The sequence below is a fragment of the Battus philenor genome, unplaced genomic scaffold (genome assembly GCF_028537555.1).
Source record: "Battus philenor isolate CCGP_79_NKW_IND1 unplaced genomic scaffold, ilBatPhil1.0.hap1 SCAF_5, whole genome shotgun sequence".
NCBI lineage: Eukaryota > Metazoa > Arthropoda > Insecta > Lepidoptera > Papilionidae > Battus > Battus philenor.
The window spans coordinates 13833500-13851366 of NW_027181715.1; the positions used below are offsets into that span (position 1 = coordinate 13833500).

General features: G+C 33.1%; 1 protein-coding gene across 1 annotated transcript in view; it reads right to left on the minus strand.

Annotated features, from left to right (window-relative positions):
* Window positions 1-17867, minus strand: part of dlp (dally-like) — a 150281-nt gene that overhangs the window by 132046 nt on the left and 368 nt on the right. The gene's annotated exons all lie outside the window — the stretch shown is intronic.

Below are 17867 nucleotides of genomic sequence, written 5' to 3' on the forward strand. Positions count from 1 at the left end.
AAAAGAATGAACCGAATATATTTGAAGGCTCTTCGGACCAGTTTACTATTCTGTTCAAAGGCACAAAAAATCCGAATGTTTACGTGAGAAACAATTGCACACAACAGTTACTATAAAGTAATTTTAATTATGATTCAATTGACTCTTAATTTTTGATAATCGACTCAAATATTATCCTTAAAACATTCTCCAAAGAGTAATTACCCTCTTAGCCCTCCGGACTGGCTTCACCACTCCGGTACGAGCGTCGACTGTCGACAGCCACAGGTGAATATACACAGACGAAAACTGCCGCGATGTTTCGCGACATATCCAGCTATACTTATTAAGACATTTGTTATTAGTGTTTTATTAATGGGACCTGAAAGTAATATCGCTTTTCTTAGGTTAAATTCACAGGACTACACCTAACAAGTTCTTATTTCAAATGAACAATATATTCACCTTAATTATCAAGAACCTTTTACCGTCTAGTATACAGTACCCGGCGATATATATTGCACATCGACCTTTGGAAAGAGACAATCGGTTATATTTAGCTTCGTCCACTATCTCTGTCCCACACTGCCTATGTGACGTTTTGTCAGTCGTTGTATATCATGCGACAGAGATAACGCTCTACGAAGCCGAAATTAGCCAGTTGTCTCTTTCCAAAGGTCGAAGTGCAATATTTATCGCTGGGTACTGTATAAATTTTTAATTCCGGAGCGGTAAAAATCAATTAGATTTTCTGTAAAATATGATGATACGACATTACTTTCCGATCACCACTAATACATTACAAGCTGATTCAGATAACGCTTTATCTCTCTAATTATTACAATAAACTATAACTGCAGAGATACGTTAAAATTTTGTTGACGAATAAAGTCGACGCACGGTTGCGGGTATGGTTTTGTAGCCGGAAGTGTCTGAAATTTTTCCATTATTATAATATTTACAGTTCATCAATACGTGTTATCATATTTGATAAGACATAACACTGGATTTAGTCGTAATTAAAAACGAATAATCTACAAAAAGGATTTGATATACGTACACGAATAACAACATGACTAATTAAAATAATTAACGTCTTAATTATCAATTCGACCATCATTCTCCTTTTGCATGATTGGGCACGGTTGACAAAATTGGCTAAAGATGGCGCATTCACTTTTTTTTTAAGCCAATCGCTGATCGAGGCAACACAGACCGGTCCGCGGCAAGGCAGCCGGCACCTGCCATGCCGTCGGAATGTCCTGCTACGAAATAATATCTATAATCAACATATCCTGCAAACAGGATAAATTATTACTATAAAACGCTGTTCTCTATACATTTTCTTTAAAATAGTTTATATAGATATTTTATCAAAGACACAGTTTCTGAACGCTTATTTTTGAAAATTACTGGCACGTGATATAGTCTCTTGTTTTTTTATACATAATGGTGATTCAAGGTGATTTGTAATAGGTGTTAGTTTTAAATGAGTGTATATATAATATGTCGTATAGTATGAGTAAAATATGTCGACAGAAACGACATATTTTGCTGAAAAACCGATTAATACCGCTCCGGCGTTGTAAATTTGTATACCAGATGGCAAAAGGTTGTTTATAACGCATGTGAATATATTGTTGATTAGAAATAAATATTTGTTAAAAATGTAGTCGTGTGAATTTAACTTAAGAAAGCGACATTACTTTCCGGTCCACCTAATATCATTTGACCATCTTATAAGATATAATTTTATGTCACTAAATGTTTATTTCAACAGACAAGCGTATCGGAGCTGTCGTTTAATCTTATTGTAACGATTTGTAACTGCTAAATCAATTCATTCAAATACCTCTTAACCTCAATTGTATTAGACAAGTGTGAGTTTACCACCACCGTTGCAAAGGTCGAAAACACGTCACTGGTGCGCCGATTGAATTACACTGACTTACCGCGATGTTTAGCCAAATACAGTGAGCAGGGCTGTCTGATTTTTATTTATTTATTTAACATTTCCGAATTTTTTTTCGAATGTATCGCAAGCCAATAGGCACGGCATGGGTAAATCCCTTATTAGTTGGGCCGTATACATAATTAAGACCGGTCATCGTGGATCATCATCGAAGGCTTTCTTTAGACTGGAAATGATGATGATTGATGAAGTGTTTGGATCAAATTATTGGATGTAAACCTTGCAATCACTGTTGTTATTACTGATTATAAAGAATTAATTGAATTAGAAATGATATACGCAGAAGAAATTACCCAAGTAGCACGAAGCATTGATCGTTTTAATTGGCAGTGGGCGTTGTGGTCGAAAGTTTCTTAGTTCGCGACCACCAGTGGGTAGATGCGGCGTGGGAAGGTGACCCATTAGGTGAACAAGGTCGCGAAATTAGCTGCGGGCATCACAAGACAGTTCATTAAGGCGATCTTTGTGGAAAACAGTGCTTTACAGGCGTCTTTCAGCTGATATGGTGTTGATACTTCATATTTCATTTTCATTCAGTATCAATAAAACTACATCTCATTTTGATTGAAACTTGAATTAACTTAAAAATATTGAAAAACTAACTTTATGCGGAATAAATAAAGTTCATAATATATAAACAGTGTTTCTAGATTTCTCAAGACAATTGGTTCAGTGTTAGTCGAATAACTTTGCGAATCTTCGTATTGGAAGTTTGTTGTAATTACAAAAATATTGTCAGTTACCAATCAATGCGCGGGACAAGACGCTTGTCTGCATATTAATCTAAACACTAAGAAGCGAGTTTAATATATACATTAGTAGTAATAGAAGATGAACGGTTCCAAATTTAAAATAGTTCTAACGTAATCCTACATTTAGACTTCCATACGTTTTTATTACACCCACTTTCACTTTCACGTCATAAAAGTGCCAGTTTTATTAGATAAGCAATCGAGCATTTATAAGTTGTTTGAAACGATAATTATCTAGAATTTAATGATATCTGATTACTTATAGTTTACGTCGTATTAAATTCCATTTTAATTTGACAGTAATAAATTCTTACGACGTTCGTAAGATTCAAACTAATAGCATACAAGTTTTAATATAGATGTGTAGTGGCCGGCATTTGATTTGGCACGTCGCAGTCGCTGGATGAGCGACCGTGCGAGCGAACTCTACCATGTCACCGGTCAATCTTGGAAATATTATTTTTTCATAAACACAATTTTATTTCTAGTTATTGTCTATTATATAATGTGTAGGAACAACAATACGTCATTGTAAGTGGCGATCCGAAAAAGGGGAATTCCATCAAAATCAAATTATTCATTCACATGAATGAATACATATTTTAATTTCGGACTTCGTTTTGTTACCTCAAAACTTACCGTCCCTAGGAAGAATCATACAAATGTATACACATTTTTACAATTACTAGTGTTACAAATCAAATACCTTGTACATAAGAGATAATTAAACGTAATGCTATATGGAAAAATGTTCTGAAGATATCGACAGTTCGAAATTCTAAAAGGATCATCTAAAACGTACAACAGTGGAAGTTTTTGTAACGTTCGCCACCACGTCGATATCGGACATATTTTTTTATTATAGTTTTGTCTGTTATTGAAAAATTAATACGAAATGTAACCATGACCTTAGTCGAGCCTTTCGAAGAAGTTTTGATACCGAAGAGTTTTTTTTTAATAAATGATTATCAACAAAATTTGCAATCGTGGTCGTTTAGCTAATAAACGCCCACTGCAAGAAATAGGCCTCCGCTAAAGATATCTACGTGGAGATATACTATACATAGAGATATATATCTATACAAAGGAGGCTGCTGCCCATACTATCAATAAAAATATAATTCTATAAAATTAATACACAAAGTGTAAATTATATAAAATTACTAGCTGATCCCGCAATCGTTGTTTTGCCATGTATGTTATTAACTAAATAAAAAAATAAGGGTTAGTCGTAGCGGGGTGAAAATTTAGGGTTATATGTATTTTTGTATGCTGTATCATTAAAAAATAAAAACAAAAAATTTTGTCTAAAAAATAAAAAAATAGGGGAATGAAAAAATAGATGTCCGATTCTCCACCCTGGCCGATATGCACGCTAAGATTCACGAAAATCACTCGAGCTATTTCAGAGGAGCTCAATCACGACCGTGACACGAGAATTTTATATATTAGATATCCTGAGAATCGACCCGTGAGCTGCGATTTCAAGTTCCAGCCCTCTACCGCTGGGCTACCAGTGTTTCAGTTACCTGCGGAACCCGTAAAATTTCAATTAGGATGTTAAAGAAATAAAAAACATGTAGAAGTCTAAACACCTAATACACTGTTCACTAAAACCACTGAAGCTGTTATTGACAAAAAGGTTATATGTTTTAATTTCGTAATAAAGAGCTATATCTAATATATAAAATTCTCGTGTCACGGTGTTCGAACTTGAACTCCTCTGAAACGGCTTGACTGATTTTTACCAAATTTAATATGCGTATTCAGTAGGTCTGAGAATCGGCTACTATCTATTTTCTATACCCCTAAGTGATAAAGGTTGTTCACACTTAAAAAAATTTTTTTTATTTTTTTAACGAAATTTTTTGTTTTTATTTTATATGATACAGCATACAAGAATACATACAACCATAAATTTTCACCCCTCTACGATCAACCCTTATTTTTTATTTGTAAATTAAAATATCAATTTTTTTTTGCAAAAAAACGTTTGCGGGATCAGCTAGTATTGATATAGATTTAAGGGGTTGCAAAAATTTAATTCGCACCATAAAAAATTCATTAGCATTATGTATAGTCTTCCTCGAACGCTGGCAGCCCTGTTGTAAGCAGGATACATTGCGTTGTGTACACGCAGCTACTACGGGTTGTACGTAGGTTGACATAACAATTTGGTAAATTGCTTCGATTTGCGTCAAGCGCGACCTCGAAGTCTGCCATCTCGTAAATTTAATCGACACATAAATCTATCTATTTACGTAAGTATGTATTATTATATAATTATTATTATACTAAAGATCTACTTGCATTTACTTCGTTAGTCGTAGAAGTTTACATAAATTTGATATATTGTAATACATTTATGTACATAGCATCTTGGAGTAACAGACGGTAGATCCACAAAGTGGACAGACGACCTGTTACCTCGTACGATAGTGGACGCCTTAAGGCCAAAATAATGATATTACAAAAGAAAAGATTTATTACAAAAGAATTATATATATATATATATATATAATTCTTAATAATTCGCCAAGAGCAAAATTTGCGATGACTCGTCTAATTAAACTAAAATTTTGTGTCACGTTTTGTCAAAGCACGGAGAAGTTCGTTATGAAGTAAAAAATTAAAAATAGTAAATAAAACACTAATTATAATTTACAAAACAACGGTGTGAGTTAAAATACTCACTTCCACTGTCTCTGTCAAACATTAAAAACCAAAAGAACGAGAATATAATTACCTACATATTCGTTATTAATGATAAAAATAATAAAACAATAAATAAGGTTATCAGTCTAAAATGATTTTTTTTAATTTATTTTTTACTACACTGCAACATGCCATTAACTTTTAATATTACAAATTCTATCTGAACATGTGGTATTGATATATAATCTATATACATAAATTTTAATTAAAAGTATAAACTATCAATCAATCACTTTCTACAATCAACAAAAGCACTACTACGCTACCATTCCACTAACCATATAAAGTCTTCTTTGTTGCAGAAAAAAAAAGAACGCCTACATTCATTGTCTGTGGCGGCATCCTGTTTCCCGCGTAATTCGAGGGCCTAATTACGGAATAAGAGGTTATGGAATGCGACATAAAAGGCTCTGACATGGCCTGTGACTGATGGGGCCCCTTTCAACTCGATCGAAAGGGCTCATATGAAAGCCTGAATAATGGATGCCGTAATCGTATTTCGCGTGATTGTATTCGCTAATTTTGTATTAGTGCTTCAATTTGAAATTCTTTTCAATATTGCCATATTTAAAAAAAAAACTTCGAAGTTTTATATCTTAGGACCCCCCCCCCCCTCCCCCTCTAATATACCTTTCGTGTGGAATAAAATCTTGTCTTTACTGATCTCTATCTGGTGAAAGGAATATTCCTACCTAATTTTAAGTCTATGGATTTCATTGTTTCAGAGATATCGTGATGAGTCAGTATATAGATGGAAATCTTGTACATAGAGTGACAGATGTGAATGTATGGCTTATTTGCTGTCAAATAATGTATGGTGCACTCTATTCGAAAATCAATTTCAGATATAACGAATAACAATGATAACACAATAAGAAAAAGCATTACAAAAATTCTGATTACTACATATTAATAATAATTATTGTTTACTATCCTTGATACTAAATGAAACTAAACTAAAAAGAAAATGACATTTTGTTTTTAGTTTAGTTTAGCTTGATATTAATTGAGTTTTTAATTTTGGAAAAGCGGTATCTCCAAACACAAGCTACTTTCGCTTAAATGGAGATACCGTTAAATATTGTCATATATGTCTAACTGTTTATTGAAAATAAATTGTTTTTTAAACAAAAAAAAATTCGTCGCTACTAACTTTATATTGCCTAGAGTTATTCGCCCAACGTATTCATATAGAAAAAAATAATTAATGTAACGTATTTCAGAGTTATCACTTTTAATAAAGTGATTAGAAATAGATGTAAAAGCCTTCAATATTTTCCCTATAGCCTTATATAAAACATGACAATTGATTTTAAAAATGCAACCGTTTTTTCTAAATTTTTGATTCTAAAGTTTTAGAATGATCACTTTAAACAAGGTGACGTGTTAAAACTATAAATCAATTTTCTAAAAATTTAGCTACAAATTTATCCATTTAAAGGTTTTGGATACATAACCAACTACTCTATTTAGATAGAGACCTCGTATAGTGAATGTTTGTGCCTTTTAAATAAAAAAAAAATTACGTCTTATCTAGCTAGTACATTATCATTTCGATGATGACAGAGCTATATCGTCGCCGACGTAAGAATAACAGATAAGTGTAATTCACTCAATTTAATCCAAAGCGAAACCGTTCACATACAGCCGTGTGACCAAACTTTTGGCTACAGGGTGTTAGCTGATACATTAGTAATCACTCGGGGGCCTAATCAATACGTATGAGCGGACCGGGTCGACGACCCCGCCGTGTTTACTCGACGCTCTGACGCCTTGTCAACCAGTCCACCCACTGTATTGTATGTCATACTATTTATTAGTATTTCGTGAGAGTCGATATTCCGGGAAACGATGCCAAGGTATATTCAATGCTATGATAATTTCATGTCAACATATTTTCCTAGCAGAAGGTGAGATGTTCGTAATGAATAGTAGATTCATATTTCTTTGTTTAATACATATGTTATATTATAAAAATTATAAGTGATACATAGTTACAAGAGTTCTTTTCGCCTGTTCTTCACGGGTCTGAAGCATTTTATTCGAACAAGTGGTGAACTTAACTTGACTTCAATAATCTATATTTGTTAATGTAATCTATCGTATTGAATAAAGAATTATTTAATTAAACTAGGTAAATAAACTTTTTTTTCTCTATTTTACCTCTTATATATATACTAAGATAAGCGACGTAATAAAACGCAACAAAACTGATACATAGTAAGGAGAAGACCTGTATTATTTCAATAAATTTGATATTGAAGGGAATCTAAATGAGAATAAATAAAAAAATATAAAAGTGAATCAAAAAACAAATAGCAAGAAGTGCGGCGAATGATGTCAGGCGATTCGCGAATGGAATGTAAACATATGACAGAATGACAAATAATGTGAAGGATGAAAGAAGGAAGAAAGAAAGAAACCGGTAGACGAGTGTCTATTAAAAGAAATTATTTGTAATCTAAGTCCCTGTCCTAAAACATGGTAGGAACGAGAGACACCCAAAAATAAAAAATAATAAAAATAGAAACTGTCATATATATATATATATATATATATATATATATATATATATATATATATATGACAGTTTTTATCACTATATATATATATATATATATATATAGTGGGGCTGGATATGAATGTCGCTTTCTTAAATTAAATTCACACGACTACATTTTTAACAAGTTTCCATTTCTAATCAACAATATATCCACTTTCGTTATCAACAACCTTTTGCCATCTGGTATACAACGTCTTACAAGTACATAATGAGCTACCAAATGACAATCAAATATCGATATGCCAAGAAACGACATTACTTAAAATATATTTCGTTACCCCAACATAGTTGTAATAGGGACTTTGATTTCTATAATAATTTAATAATGTTTGATTTTTAAATTATATCTTGAATTTCCTTTTACTTCCGTCACATTTCATCCCAAACTTTTACTTACAACCTTCCTTGCATCACTTTCGATCCTTCCTCACAATTCTTACACTATTACGTTTTATTTCTTTTCATAAATTTTTCATACTTGTAATTCTCATATTACAATTGAACTTTCTGCAGTACAAAAATTGTATAGATATAAGCATCATTACCTCATTCAAGTAACCCGTAGTACAGTACTGTAATAAACTAAACCGAAAATAAAATATTGGCCCACATTATAAAATTCCTTAAACATTGCCAGGTCGAATAAATCAAGATCCAAATTAAGAAAAAACCATTACGTGGGACGCAGAGTAAATTAAACGTAGATTAGTAATGGTCGTTACATAAAAATAATATTTCTAAATTTAAAATGTCCGTCGTTATGTCGATTTATTTCTTAATAATTTCACAAGAATTCACGGCGTGGGCTATTGTTTGCTGACATTATTTTTATCAGCGTTTAGGTCCATTTTTGGCCAGTACCTTATTTACATGAACAGCATCATCATAATAACCTCCATAGACGCCCAAAGCAAGGTACAGACCCTTCTTAAAGATCTATATCTAAGATCTACCTAATGGGGGGCCTATCCACGCCTCGTCTACTGGCTCGTGGTCACCACTAAAGAACCTTTCGGCCTCAACGACCATCAGTTGCACGAGCGATGTGCGCCGCCCATTGTTCAGATGAGCAGTTCAACTACGTAACCATAATTCTTCTGTTCTTAAATGAACGAACATTCACATTAGCGTTTAATAATAATAATTTTAGAAAATATTTAGGAGCTTAATTTTATCAGGAGAGCAAGCCTTATCTACAAAAGCACCTCCCGTGACAGCCGTGATAGATAGGACAGTTTGGAAGGCACCGCGACAGGATACTCTATCTAGCGATAACGACGTGCATCCCTAGTTAAGACGTCAGGAGTTTTACAAGGTCCGTTCATTTTTTTTTTATTTTTTACACTGATTTTTTTTTATTCTAAATTTAAAATGGTAAATTGTTTCTCATTTATATACATAAAAATAAATCTCTATTTTTCTTGTACACGCCATAACTTGAGAACGAATTTACCGATTTCATTTATCTTTTTTTATATTTTTCCCTAATACATTGTAGAAAGTTGATATAAAAAATAAAAATAAGATGTAATGAGAAACTGCGCATTTGACATTTCACTGTGAACTTCGCGCGTTTGACAGTTCGACTTGAACATCGCGCATTTGTCAATACACCAGCTGCAAAATTATTTAAGTTTAATAGCTGCATCGGAAACAAAATTACCTATTTTTTATTTCGCATTTAAACAATAAATGAAATAATCAGATTCAAATATGTCACATTTAGTTTTTGTATATGAAGGCGACAGGCCATCAGCTATTATGGAAGAAAATCTGTGACTTATTTATAAATAATTACGAACACAGATAAATAAAAAATATTTCATCTATGATCTTAAAAATGCCTCGGAAGTTTGTTTTATTAAAAGTTTGTTATTAGAAGACAGTCTTATCATTTTAACCGTAAGACGTCCACAACTGGACATAATCCTCCACCACAAATACCGGTTGGAAGTGATCTGCATTCAGCATGTTTTGACAACATTAACAACGTCGTCTGTCGACCTTTTGGGTCCATCGTTGGGCTTTCCAGTCCGTGCTCTCTAATTCAAATCAAATTTTATCTAACTTTATTATATTATTTAATATTTATAATCTGTGAGTAGCGCCTGACTTTAATCATGCTTAATATTTAAATGCCGATATTATCTGTGGTAACAAGCCGCATATCCTAATTAAGATTCATTCTTGAACACATCCGAGTCATGTCCGGACGTGAACGACGCTGTCGTTATCCTATTCTCTTACCATTCGCCTCGTGAATGCAAAATAAAACGTATGATCATGGAATGTGAAAATTTATTATTAATTGTTGCTCTACAACAGACAATACATCCATTAATACATTCAAACAAAACGTAAAAGATACAAATCACTGTGCATATGATTTTAACCATGAATGCATTGATAGTAATGTATATTAAAAATACCTTTTTTTAAAATGAAAACAAAAAAATCTGACAATTAATATTTTGTCCGCTTCATTCATTATTTTTATTTCATGGCCCCTTGTTTTTTGGGACCTCTTGTTCAGCCACTATTTATGTGGGAACAGAGATTTAATTTTCTATATTAAATTTTCACTTATATTATTTTTATTATCTTCTTCCATTCATCACAATAATTTTTGATCAAAAGCTTGAAAGGTTTTTAAATTACTTATTTTTTATAAATTTTAATTTTACATTATAGCTAATTTTATCATCTTTAAATTATGGTGACTTTTAATTTTGTTGAAAGCATAAAATTAAAATTCAATAAAGTCGAAAAAATAAGTGATTTGAAATTTCAAAATACCTCTCATTCTGAAGGGTGAGCGATACGACCGCACTTTGTATGGTTTTTTAAAAAATAAAATCTATCACACGCTGCATAAAAAGAATTTATAAATATTTTACATTACGAAAAACATGAAAATATATTCAATATGATTGTTTTTAAAGTCGACTTTACGTCAAAATTTAAGAAATTTCACGTCATTCTTCAGACATGCTTGCCGATGCTACAGAGCCAAAGGGTTGGGAATAGGCACTCCTTGACATTTGAAGGCTCATATCACGCGCGGAAGTGCCCTAGACGTTTTCAACTACTCGATGGGCCGGTGTCAAAGGCAGACGAAGGTCCCTTACGTAGTGAACGTTGTATTATATGAAATTTATTATCTGTTGATAAAGGACAGATTATCACAACTTTTTACTAAATATTTAATGTTTATCAACTGCGAAACACAAGCAAATATCTAATATGTCAATGCATAAAGATTCAATCATTTATATCAGCTCATAGATGTCCTCTGAAGAGTATAGGTGTTCTACAAAAATCGCCACAATGACCTGTCTTGCACTGACCGTGTCAAGAGACATCCTGCGCCCTTGACTATGTCTTCAGTTCACCTATTGGCCAACCCACGCCTCGTCTACTTACTCGTGGTCTCCACTTAAGAATCCCAACGGCCGACTAACTTTAAAGCTACGTCGGTGATCGTGGTTCTGCGGTTCTCCTTATTTCTAATTCGATCTCGCAGCCAATATCCGAGTATAACACACTTCATTCAACAAGTTCATTCTGAATGACCACGTCCCACATCTCAATGTCAACACCGGCAACCAATGAACAAAGACCGAATGGAAGGCTTTTTGTCATAATAAATAAAGGATAATTAAATTTATAATATTTGAACGATCATTGAGAAGATAAAACAGCGCGCTCTTAAACATAATATTGGGAACAAATTATAATTTCGACTTAAAAAAATCAAAATTTATTTTAATAAACTTTCCATCTTCGTACATTCTTGGAATATGTGTCTTTTGTCAGATTAAAAATCAACCAAAAACATCAAATGATTAATGACGGTCAGTATTCTAGTGAATACCTCGCCTCGTTAAATAAAGAAAATAAAAACAAATATCGTTGCCTATCTGTGCGAGAGAATGACGAATACTTCGCTTTTATAAAGAATTTAATTTAATTTATTCACCGTTCCACTTGAAGACAACTTTTAAACTTCGAATCGAGAAACGGAAATTTTATGAAAAATTTGAAAATGGAATGACATAAGTGGACTGGCATGAGAGCGACTTTTTAAAATTTTTAATAGAAATATTAAACATTTAAAATTAGAGCACTGAACGAACGACGAAAATATTTTAAATACGGAACGATGCTTCATTTAAATTTGAAAACTTCGTATTACGTATACAGGATGATAGGTCATACTCTGTATAAATTACGTTACTATTTTTAATTTATACAGATAATCGGTTTAAATTAAACAAATCAGTGTTTGAATGTAGATAAATCAACGTGGTCATATATCAAAGATAGAAATTGCAAATTTATGAGCAGAGCCGACTGACTTCGTCTCTTAATACTACAAAACCTGACAGATAGGGTCGCGGATCGACTTGTATAAAACGATTTGCATACCGCTTTGTACTGTCACCAAGTGAATCGATTTTTCCGGACTTTTTAATTTGAAAAATTGTTTTTTACACGACATGACATGAGCATACCTTTTCATTAATATATTATCCATATTACGACGTCAACAGCTGGACATTGGGCTCGCTTATAGATTTTAAATAACACCGGTTGCAACGGCTTGCATCAAGAATTTTCCAAAAACCTTAACTAGGTCATCCGTCCACCTTTAAGATGTTTTTTTTATTTTTATCCACTCTGAGACAAAAGTAATTTTAAAGCTAATTAAAAGATTTTTATTTATTAACGAACAAGAGAAACGGAATCTTCACCTTAATATCATCTTTTGAGTAAGTATTTCATTGCGGCTAGTGGAAAAATTCCAATTTTGAAAAATTATTAAATATCAAGGAATTTTGTCATCTCTGAACTAGTATCATTAGTCTCTCTCATCGATCAAGTACCCATTAATGCTAGCCCAGAGGTAGAGAACTAAGAACTGCGATCATTTGTCACGGGTTCGATTCCCGGGATCTTATATAATTCACACTTTGTTCAATAATTATATAGAAGTTCCACTGCTCACTGCCAAGTTTCCAGAGAAAGGACAGAATCGTCCCCTGCTTACTTTAATAACACACGATCGCCAACACCCTAACATGCGTGGCGATTATGGTATATCGCCCATTGATTATTTTTGGGTAAGTCTATGCTTAGCAGTGGGCGTCTATTAGCTTAAACAGTAACAACGACAAGAGAGACAAGTAGTGTAAACGGCATGGTAGCCCAGCGCGGGGTGGGACTGACGAGCGCAGGTCGGGGCTTCGATTCCCGGGATACAATGTTATAAATTACACTTTGTGTATTAATTAAATAGTATTGTCAATGCTCACAAGAATATGTATATAACACCACCGATTTTTTTTAGGGTAGATCTATACATTGCAGTGGGCATATATGGGATATAATATCTATAAAAAGCAGTCATATACATATATAGTTGCAGATTTTTGGGAAAGTCCCGAAAAGACGAAACGTTTGGTCACCCTACACATTAAATTGAGCATGCAACGTTCGCAAAAGCGCTTCTCATAACGGGCGACCTGTCGCGCCGACTGCCGGCGACGTGCGAATATATTGCCAACAATTAAATATCAAAGCCTCTAAGAGGAATACATACATAATGTCCGATCACCGCCGGAAAGGGACGCAATGATTCACGCTATTTATAATTCAACGTACATAGTAATAAGTTAGCAATAACTCTGGTAACGGAAGCTGACGCATGTGCAAGATGATTCGTTACAGAAGGGTGAACGTATACCTAATTTCTTAGCAAAAAGCTTATATATCTATTTATAATCCCCTGTTTAAAATGATTTCTCTGAAATATATTAGGTTAATTAATATTATTTATATTGGAATGCGACAGTCTTCCTTTTGGTATAATCTGCAGACATATAGTAAAAAATATTTAATTTTAATATGCAGATATTCGAATTTTAAACACGATTTTTGATACTCTATGATCATTACGACATTTTTTCTTTTGGAATAATTGATTTGTGGATAGGGATTTTTTTCACTCAAGTATTTACACCTATAATCAACTGTCCTGTATATTTTTAACGCTAGCCAAACTTTTGTAGTCACAATTTACAAAAGTTCTTATGTCACCCACAACTCGAAATGTCAGCATTCGTTCGCTTTTTCCGCATCTATCAAATTAACATGAATTCTGACGACAATATATCAAATTTATTGGAATGCCTGTGGCGCTATCTGTAGATAATTAGTCATACCAACTTAGAAACCTTCGTGGGCCCATGCACAGCAACTTTGCTAAAGGTCATCACACGAGCAAATGCATAATTTACGATATTATAGAGGACATACAGACAAACGTTCATTTTTATTTACATAGAGAAAGAAGAAGATATACGCCGTTGGGGTTCGAGTGGTGATGACGAGCCAGTAGACACGGCATGGACGTGATCAACATCGCCGGTAGTTTCTGGATACCGACAGCGCTAAACGGATCTTTGTGGAGGCCTATTCCTTGCAGTCTGCGTTTATCGATTGACATTAATGAACGAATAAAATCACACTAACTATATATATACATATATATATATATATATATATATATATATATATATATATATATATATATATATATATATAATATAAAAAATTTCCATGTCAAAATGTTAGTTACAGTACTCCTCCGAAACGACTTGACCGATTTGTACCAAATTTTATATGCGTATTCAGTAGGTCTGAGAATCGCCTACTATCTATTTTTCATACCCCTAAGTGATAAGGGTGGTCCACCCCTAATTTTTAGACAATTTTTTTGGTTTTTATTTTATTATGATGCAGCATACAAAAATACATACAAGCCTAAATTTTCACCCCTCTACGATCAACCCTTATTTTTTATTTGTTAATAAAAAACTTTATTTTTTTTTGCAAAACGGGTAGCTAGTATATATATATATACGTCGTTAAAATTTATGAAATATAAATTTGAATTTAGAATATTGACCAAGAACGCCAGGCCGTTCGGAGCGTAGACCGCGAAAGATCTCGCCCGCCTACATAACCCATTACCTGCCTACTGACTCCGTGATTTTAGTTTTAATAGCACTTCCCTGCACCAGTGATACAAGACAAAATGATCTTTATACTATTGTAATACAGTTAAATATACGTTAAATATTTCATACAATAAACGTGAACCTTCGTAAGATTCGATTCGCGGAAACGTAAAAAGCAAAGTATGCGTTTCATAATACCCTTGCATCAAAACGCCCACGATCTACCCACGAGAATCTTTCGGACCACAAATGTATCTAAAACGACTCGAACTTGTTAAACGAGCGGTTCTCTATCAATAAAAATACCTTAAACAAGATTTATATTAATAATTAACTTATAAGATTAATGTGGAAACGTCTTCATGTATATAAACCTTTCATAAAATATGTACGCTCTATATGAGGGCATTAGTATGACAAAAATGCCACAGGAGGACAATGGGGGATGTTAGTTGCAAAATTATTAAATGTTATGTCTTTAAAGATTTTACATCTATGACTAATCACCACCGTGATATTTTCTATACAAAAGTGCTCTCCATATTAAGCCAACCCTTCAACTCAAGATAAAATGATATCTTGGACAATTTAAACTATGATTTGATAACATGTTCCTTTACACCTGAATCAAATCACCCTATATACTTGAAGTATTTATAAAGACGATGTTAATTACGTCGTCCATGCCGTATCTAATCGCTAATATGAATAAGTCAAATGGACGGCCGGCGTGTTACGGAGTAATCGGCGGCGGTGATCAAAGATGGAATTATAATTAACTGTTCTATCGCAAAAGATCTTTGCATAATATACATAAAAACTACAGCGATGCCAATTTTTAATAATTTCTAGATGACTGTACCTTTTTTTTTGGTTTCGGGGAGAAAATCTTCTGGATGTCCAAGATGCTCTGCTTCTGGGGGGAGGACAGGGTATGTGGGATTCCTACCCTGCGCTATACGGGGGACTGCGGTATCTGATGGTATATGCTATGGTTCACAGGAAACCCTCGTGGTGCTATCACGATGGTTCGAGACCACATCGACCCATCGTCCGCCTCAGGGTCGCTGAAGCTAATTGGAGTTTAGGTCCCCCACCCTAAACTCCCGCGACTCCGAGATGGCTGTACCTGTACTGACTGTGCATTGTATTAATTTCTTGCATACCTCTCACTACTGAAGATATACACCATTTTTGGGCAAGTTTTTACGTATTATATCATGCCATATATGCCGGTCTTTGGGTGAATTGCTTTAGCTATTGTGGTTCCGACTTGATTGGCTAGTACATGAAGCTGTGGCCTCATGTTCGCCTCCCATTCACTTTTCCAGTGACCAATAAATTTTTTTAAGTTAAAAAACTCAAAAATCTGCTTTATGCATACAATAGAAAAACGAATGGACATCAAGTTTAAATTTGATAGATCATAATTAATATCCAAATTAGCACAATTATTTTTTTAGTAATTAAGAGGTAAGAATGTGTTTACATGGCGACAAAACGTTAGTCCACGTTTAAAGTTGCGCGGTGCGAACGCGTTCTCTTTCCTAAGTTGACAATTTCCGATGAAAATAATTTAAAATTTTAGGACTTTTTTCTAATTAATATTTGATTAAAACACGCTACGGAGACATAAACATTAATTTTATTTATTATTCTTATACTATCTGGCAAATTTGATATTAAAAAAAAATGATCTCTCTATAACGCCATATTTTTTTCTGATCACTTACATAAATATACTTCAATACGTATTCAAATCAATTCATTACTAAGCTATATAAATATTTAAAAATCAATTATTAATTAAATGTGTTACAGATTTTTGTTTAATATAATTATTGCTTGACAATTCTGTGACATTCTATGAAAATGTACATAAAAGCGTACGAAGTTATCTAAAAAAGAAATGGCATAACATGAAAACAATTACTAAAAACGTAAATGTCTTAATTTATGTAAATCTAAAATGTAATAATGACTTATATAGATATATTTCGGAACTTTTTAAAATAATCTGCATTGTTCTATACAATTGCACACTACAACCGCCTATCCCCTTTCATCCTTTTATTAAAAGAGTTCTATTATGGCAGGTGAATATTGTATATGCAAAATATTGTTTTGCACACTGTTGTTAATATATAAGTAAAGTGGTTTTTTCGTTATCAAAAGAACCGAACCCTGAACTACGAATGTGACAAATGACTCACACAACTATGACGACCTCAAAAAAAAAAACAAAAAACACCACGTTGTCTCGAATTGTTTCACCTCCAGGTAAATGCACCTTCAAAAGATTGTTATCGCATTGGTTGTTCCAAATTTTTTTGAATAACAATATACACCATATTCGATATTCCGTTATATTCGAACGATGACTGTCCGAAGGCATTCTTTTTTAAAATTATCACTAAATTTAATATCAAAACGTCGTAATATCTTTGAATTTACCGCTACAATATTTGTTCCAATATTAAAGTGAGCAATCATACCGTATGTTTACATACAAAAAAAAATGTTATTTTTTTTTATTTCTCCTTAACACATGGTCTATAACTTCATCAGAGCGAAGCTTTGTGCTTTCTTGTGGGTATAATTAGAACAATAATCTTTTCGAGACATGCAACTTTTATTAACATGAATTACTAGTTTTTGGCGTGCATATTTCTGGTACCTTTTAATTTAATTTAAAAAAAATTTGGGCACTATTTCATGCACGCAGCGGAACGCTTAAATGGACCAGTTTTATTTTTTGAAAATTCTGAAGATCTGCTTAAAAGTTATTTACGTTTTTTAATCTATATTTATCTTTATTAAGCCTTTATCGAATCGCTAAAAAAAAGATAGCGCGTGATTCTCAC